Source organism: Cannabis sativa, chromosome 4, assembly GCF_029168945.1.
Source record: "Cannabis sativa cultivar Pink pepper isolate KNU-18-1 chromosome 4, ASM2916894v1, whole genome shotgun sequence".
NCBI classification, from domain to species: Eukaryota; Viridiplantae; Streptophyta; class Magnoliopsida; order Rosales; family Cannabaceae; genus Cannabis; species Cannabis sativa.
Genome location: NC_083604.1, coordinates 69849261 through 69857064, shown reverse-complemented (window position 1 = coordinate 69857064; position 7804 = coordinate 69849261). Strand labels below are relative to the sequence as shown.

The 7804-nt window shown below is 33.2% G+C and overlaps 1 non-coding gene across 1 annotated transcript; it reads left to right on the top strand.

The window, feature by feature from the left end:
- The first annotated feature begins 2933 nt into the window (after window positions 1-2933).
- LOC133037602 (small nucleolar RNA R71) lies at window positions 2934-3040 on the top strand. The gene has a single exon (XR_009687692.1). It is a non-coding gene; the product is annotated as a small nucleolar RNA R71 (small nucleolar RNA).
- Window positions 3041-7804: the final 4764 nt, after the last annotated feature.

The following is a 7804-nucleotide window of genomic DNA, read 5'->3' as shown; positions in this document are numbered from 1 at the left end:
TCTTTACTCGTCCCCGAGTAAACTAAGACTAAACTAAAAACAATCTGACAATGATAGCTAGACTTTCCAACAATTTAATTGTTACCACCACCTGCACAACTTCAATCCATCAATAACCAGAATTTCAACTTGCCAACTCTAAGAACTAAGTTGAATGTGCAATTTACAAGTAAGTAATTCATACAAACATAAAGCATCGCAATTTCCATCAATATCACAACTGTTCTAACTTTCCAACATCCCACTAACACATGATCAATAAGTTTGAATGACATACTCCTCTCCACTAATGTTGACAAATTTCTATTCGGAATCAATAGGTCTTTTTCGGTTAAAATCACATAGCTTAGGTACATGGGTAGGTAAGAAGTCATTTAGGCTATACTATGCCATAAGCACAATTAACCAAGCAAGCCTAGACATTTATTTTGCTTACTTTCCATATATCCCAAAAACAGAAATAAGAGATTGCAATTTTTCTTGTGTGTGTACCTCATAATTTTCTTAACTTTTTTTTTTCAAGAAGACACATTTTTTTTTTTTTTCATAGGCACAACACACAATATTATTCTTTTTTTTTTTCAATCTCTCATTCCTACACTTTATATTTTTCACTTACAGCACTTATTCCCCCCCCCCAAACTTGCTTCAAGGCTCATGGCATAATAAGGTATGTTCAGGGTGAAAAGAGTTTAAGATAACGAATTCAGCTCAGTTAAGTGGTGAAAAATTTTTAAAACAGGCTAAAGCTCAACTTTGGGTATACTAAGGAAAATTTTTTTCAGGTAGGCTTGAAAGGCTCAATCGTTCCAAAGAAAACTTGCCTAAATCACTTTCCAAACAAAAATCATCAAGGATTTCGCTTCAAGAGAGTATGTCAAACAAATTCTATTCCATGTTCAATCAATCATTCCACAAACCAAATAGAACAGAGGTGATATGTGAGAATAGCAAATGTTTTAAATCTACATGAATCACTTCCTAGCACACATCCAATTTTAATTCAAACAGTTGCAAGTCAAGCACACAGTTATGTTTTAATCCATTGCACAAGTGAATAACAACAATTGAATCAATCTTTCAATTTAGCTATCACGCAAGACTAAAAAAAAACTAAAACAAACTCAAATAAAACAAATAAACTGGAACTGAAAAATTTAAGTCTCCCCCCCCCCCCCCCAAACTGAAATGCACATTGTCCCCAATGTATGAAAATAAACCAGGGTGAGAGAAACTTACCTGAGCCCCATCAGAAGGGATCAAGTCCACCCTTTGCATTCAAAAGAGCCCTCGCACTAAATGAAGAAAATTCACCACCAATAGTGTTGATTTCAAAGTTTTGCACAAGAGTAAGCTCACCTTCAGAACTACCACACATCAATCTTTTCCAACGACGCTGAATCGTTCGAAGTCGCTCTTTAGGCTTTGCTTTCTTCTTATCAGTTTTAACAAAAGAACCCTTCACTACCTCAATCTTGCAACAGGTAGGAATGTCAGTTGGGGCAAAAACATTAAAATTGACCTCTTCATCTTGGACTCGCAACTTTAACTCCCCCTTTTGAACATCTATTAATGCTCGACCCGTGGCCAAGAATGGTCTTCCCAAAATAATGGGAATAGTTGAATCTTCCTCCATATCAAGAATTAAGAAATCAGCAGGGAAGATAAACTTACCAACCTTCACCAGTACATCTTCAATTATGCCACGAGGATGAGTTAGAGAACGATCCGCTAGTTGTAGAGTCACTGTTGTGGGCTTTGCTTTTCCCAATCCTAGCCTTTTGAAGACAGACAACGGCATTAGATTAATGCTTGCTCCCAGATCACATAGAGCTTTAGTTTCCACTGAACCCCCTATAGAGCATGGAATATTGAAACTACCCGGATCTTTAAGCTTGGGCGGTAGTTTCTTTTGCAAAATGGCGCTACACTCCTCAGTTAATGCCACTGTTTCATAGTCCTCCATTTTTCTCTTCTTAGACAATATCTCCTTCATGAACTTCACATAACGGGGCATTTGTTCCAAGGCTTCAACAAAAGGAATGTTGATGTGTAGTCTTTTGAAGACCTCTAGAAATTTTGTAAACTGCTTGTCTAGATTGGTCTTTCTTAGTCTCTGAGGATAAGGTATCTTCACATGATGATCAATACTGATTGGTGGAGACTGTTGTGGTGGTGCAGGGCTATCAGTAGCCTTCTTTTCCTTTGGTGTTGGAGTTGGTGCTGATTGATCTTTAACTTCTTCATTGCATGGTTGTACCACATCAGGCCCATCATAATTCTTTCCACTCCTCAAGGAAATTGCTTTACATTGCTCTTTTCCTTTTGCCTCACTAGTGCTAGCTGAATTTCCTTGAGCTTGGTTTGCCACTTGAGTAGCCAATTGTTCCATTTGAGTTTCTAGAGTTTTAATAGAGACTCTAGTTTCCATCATGAATTGGAGCAATAAATCAGCTTGGATATTGGAGCCACTAGGACTTTGTTGTTGGTTTTGCTTGGCCGATTTCTCCGCCGGTAGAACCCCCGTTGGTTGTGCCCATAATTATTATTTTGGGAGTAGTTCCCAATGGCTTTTGCTTGATCCATTGGCAAATTATCCACATCCGCTCGACACTCGAAAAGTGATGGTTGCCTCCACATATCTCACAAATAACTTGGGCTTGTTTAGCTTGCCCTACAATCAGCTTTGTAAAGGCCTCAACTTGAGCTGTCAATTTTGTGATGGCATCAACCTCTAGCACACCGGGCCTACTTTCTTAGTTTGACTCCTTTCGCCTGGCCACTGCTGATTATTTAGAGCCATCTCCTCCAATAGATCGTAAGCCTCATTAGCACTCTTTCTCATAAAAGCTCCACCAGCTGCTGCATCTATCAGAGTTCTAGTATTACCAACCAACCCGTTGTAGAAGTTGTGAACCAGCATCCACTTCTCTATACCATGATGAGGACATTTTCTGATTAGATCTTTAAACCTCTCCCAAGCCTCATGGAGAGATTCATTATCTTGTTGGCAGAAATTATTGATTTCTCCTCTTAGCTTTGCAGACTTAGCTGGAGGAAAGAACTTTGACAAGAATTTTGTTGCCAGATCATTCCATGTAGCAATAGAATTCGGTGGCAAAGAATTCAACCAACTCTTGGCTCGTTCTCTGAGCGAGAATGGAAACAACCTCAATCTAATGGCATCGTCGCTAACTCCATTAACTTTAAAAGTTTCACAAAGTTCCATGAAGTTAGAGAGATGCAAATTAGGATCTTCAGAAGGGAGACCACCAAACTGAACTGAAGACTGCACCATTTGAAGGATGGCAGGTTTGATCTCGAAGTTGTTTGCATCCACTGCCGGTGGCCTAATACATGACTGCACTCCCGTCAGAGTAGGGAGAATGTAATCTCTCAAGCTACGGCCATTAGCTTGATCTTCCAGCGCCACCATTATTACCATTATTACGCCCATTGTTCCCAACATTATTGTTCACATTGGCAGCCATGATTTCTGATGTTTCAGCAGTTGCTGAAACTCTTTCTTGCCTCTTGTTCTTTCGATTCTTCCTGCAAGTTTTCTCAATTTCAGGATCAACTGGTAATATGACTGATTGTCCTTGACGGCGCATGCACTTAGGATTCCTGAAATAAATCAAGAAAATATTGCAAGAAAAAGGTTAGAAAAATCAGCAAGAGAAAATATACCAAAGTAGAAGTTAGTATAATTTTATGTAATATTAATCTTTAACAATTCCCCGGCAACGGCGCCAAAAACTTGTTGCTATATTTTTAAACGCTACGCAAGTATACGCAATCAAGTAGTAAATCTCACACAGGTGAGGTCGATCCCACAGGGAATTGGATTAAGTACCACTAAATTATACTTATGATTCTATTCGGTAAATCAAAAGTAATTATGGTTTAAAAACAGTAAAATTTGGAAGAAATTCAGAAAACTTAATAACACAATTTAAAGTTAAGCAAGATGAGACAATAGGGAGGAGAATCCTGTTGTTGTTTACCCAAATTGTTAATGATTAATTACTATCCTATTCTTGGAATGAATGACAGATTATGAAATAACCTAGCTCCTTTCAGATCTTCTAGATTCTAAATCACATGTTATCTAATTAATTCCTTAATTAAACTAACATGAAATCAGCATTAAGCAATAATCTACTCGTCACATAAGTCATGTAAATACTTTCGTTTCACATAGAACATTGATTATCTTAATTTTAGCATTCTCAATTCTCACTTTTCAGATTTTGAATTGAGATCATAGAGCATGCACAAGGTGATCAATCTTAAACATGAAATTAAACACAAATTAAGATAATTTCACAAACAAGAATTGAGGAATGGTAATTAAACATTAACTAGGCAAAACATTAAACAACAATCATCATCCTCCCTAAATGGGAAATTTAGTTCAGAAATAAATCCATAACCATTCCTATAACAATATTCAACATAAATAAATTAAAGAGGAATAGAGAAAGAAACTGTTGGTGGATGAATTCTGGATCTTCACTTTGATTTCCTCTGCTCTTCCTGCCGCTCTCTGCTGTGTTTTAAGGTTCCAAATCGCTCTCCCTGACTTCCAATCGCAGTTTTCTATTTATACTTGAAATTTAGGGTTCGATGGACGAAAATGCCCCTGGTCCGTACGGGATCTCGCCGCGGCCAAGCTTCTTCTCGCCGCGGCGAGAATTTGCCAATTTTAGGTGCTTTCTGTTTCTCGTAACTCGCCGCGGCGAGCCTCTTCATCGCCGCGGCCAGATATGGAAAAACTCAAAAATTAAGTTTTTTTCTTCGGCTCAGCACGTCTTTCAATGAATTTCTGCACCCGAGACCTCTTTTACTCCAAAGAACCTGAAAACATAGAAAACAAGCGTAATTCCGTCCCAACACAGCTAAAAATGCACATAAATTGGATCCAAAACATAGGCTAAAAATAGCCTAACAATAGGTGCATGGATTTGATGTGCAAGTGGTATATGTGTAATAAAATTAAGAGAGAAGATAAAAATGTTGATGTAACCGTGTTGTTGTATATATGTAATAAAGTTAGTATTTTGTATTTTTGGTGTAAAAATTTCTAAAATAAATCATCATTCTAATTTCTCATTTAGAAACTTTGACTAAAATTTTAATGGTTCAAAATGTTTACATATGATTATTTTTTTTTTAAAAAAATATATATATATATATATAGGATGCGTTTGTTAACACCTTTTTAATTAATTTTTTTATTTTTAAAATTAGAAAAGTGAAAATATTTTCCAAAATCATGTTCTATAAAACTGTTTTTATTTTTCAATTTTTTAATTAAGAATCTAAAATTTAAAAACAAAAGCAAAATCACTTTCAAAAATTTTCTAAACAGTTTTTTTTAATTAATATTTTAGATTTCGACTCCAACTTAGACCTTGGAAACCGAACCTAGACCTAGCCCCAGACTTGGACCCGCCCCCAATCCCGATCTCAAACCCAGCCTCGGACCCGACTTAAATAAAATCAACAAATAAACATAAAAATAAAATTTACATAATATACTTTTATTTTTTGTTTTTAAAATTGAAAAACAAAAGTGGTTATAAAACAAATTTTTGTTCTTCAAAAATAAAAATTTTACTTTTATTTTTATGATTAAAAAATTTAAAAACAAAAATATTACCAAACGTCACCATAATTTTTTTAATAATTTACTCTTACATTTTATTTATTTATCTTGGTAACTCATATATGTATCTTACTTTATATTTTCTTTATATAAATATTTTTATAACAAACTCATGTGTGTCCTTATTGATCGTTGGCTAGTAATATCCTTGTTTAATGATTTTTTTAGACAAACTTTGCCAACCCAGATGATCCCTTTATATAAACATCTTATTAATATTTATTATATAAATTTTATATTTTTTTTATAAGAATTTATATCCTTAATTGAGTAAACATAGTATACATTTTAAGACCTAAACTAGTAAAGATGAAATATTTTTTTTTATAATAATATTTGATGTATGTCGTTTGCTGTATCAAATTCACTAATTTTTTCCAACACTTTCAATTATTTCAGTATAAAAATAAGTACGGGTCAAACCCACGAGAATTATGTTTATTCAATTATTCAACAATTAATGATAAGAGTTAAGAAAAGGGGTTCTAAGATTAAGATTAAAATAGCAGAAATAAAAATAAAACAAGCAAATTAATACTGAGATTATGATATGAGAAACTAGTTAAAGGTTATTCGCCACTCTTAACAATCATTCCAAGTTCCTATTAAAGAATGTAATTTTCAGTTTCTAATCAAACTATTAATCCTGCAAATGACGCTGAAGCACTCAATTATCCAATCTCTCTATTGTATGTAATCAAGGCGAATCGCTTAATAATTAACTCTTTTACCTAAGCAATAAATCCACGAAACATGCAATTTATTTAACTTAGATAAAGTTTTGAGATTTATGGAGATAAACTAATCTAGGCAACAAATCAATGAAGCATATAATTCATTTAACCTAGGTTCTTCTTCATCACAAATAAAAATTATAATTTGTCACAAACACTTAGAATCCTAGACTATTATGTGAATAGTAATCCTAAGACGACAATAGATTATAGTATAAAACCTAAGTTAGCAGCAGTCTAAACAAGATTAAAATAATAACCATGACATTAAACATAGAAGAATAGAAGTAATTTGATATATAATAGAAACTAGAAATTAACATTCAATAATGAAACTAAAAATTCATGTCTCGGGTTTTGAAATAACCCTTAACTAAAAGAAAACTACTCAGAACTAGACATTATAACCAAAATCATAATATTTAATAAAAGTAGAAGGAGAAGAAAAGAACTAGAATGAAAAATACTTCGAATTCGATCTCTGTCTCTTCCTTGCTCTCTCTCTGAGTTTCTCTCTCTAATTTGTAGTTTTAGAATCTCTGCTAATTTAGAGTTTCTGAGTTTTCTTTAGCTCTGAAAACTTTCTAAAAACACTAATAATAATGTGTTTATATAGGCTAACAAAGTTACCTAAAAGATACTTAAAAGATTTAAAATTTAAACTTAAAAAATAAAAAATAAAAACCGCAACTCTACTTGAAAAGCTATCTTTTTATCTATTTTTTTTTTTAAATTTTCTACTGCGATGACTGATAGTATTTTGGACATAACTCTCTCGATATTGCTCGAAATTGGACTATTCAAGATGTTCTGGAAAGTTAAGAACGAGATTTAAAACTTTCATGCTGAGATCCAAGTCCAGTTCTACTTCTAAGATCGTCCAAATTTACAATTAAGTTCTGCCTTGTAAAATCACGCTCGCCGACTTCTACTATTTCCCACCAAAAAATGCTAAAATCTCATCAAATGACTCTAAATGCATGATTAGTCTTTAAAATAGGCTAATAAATTAAGATTACAATAATTAATAATTTAAATAATCAATGTAAGAATATTAATACATAAATTATTTATATTTATAAGGCAAAATATTGACTTATCAATATTAAAATAATTTTTACACTATTATGACATTTTTTATTTAAAATTATATATCTCAATTCGTGAAGTAAAAATTCATATAATTTTTTTATTATATTTTTACAACTATATAGTATATTAACATATAAGTGAAGAGAAATTTGATTTTTTATGCTTACATTTGGTTAAAAAAATTTCCCTAAACACATAATAACCAATATTTGTAGGATATGACAACTTTTATGATATCCCTAAAATATCCTCCATTTACATCACCCCAATTTACACAATCGGATCCTCTTATCGGACACAATCGAAC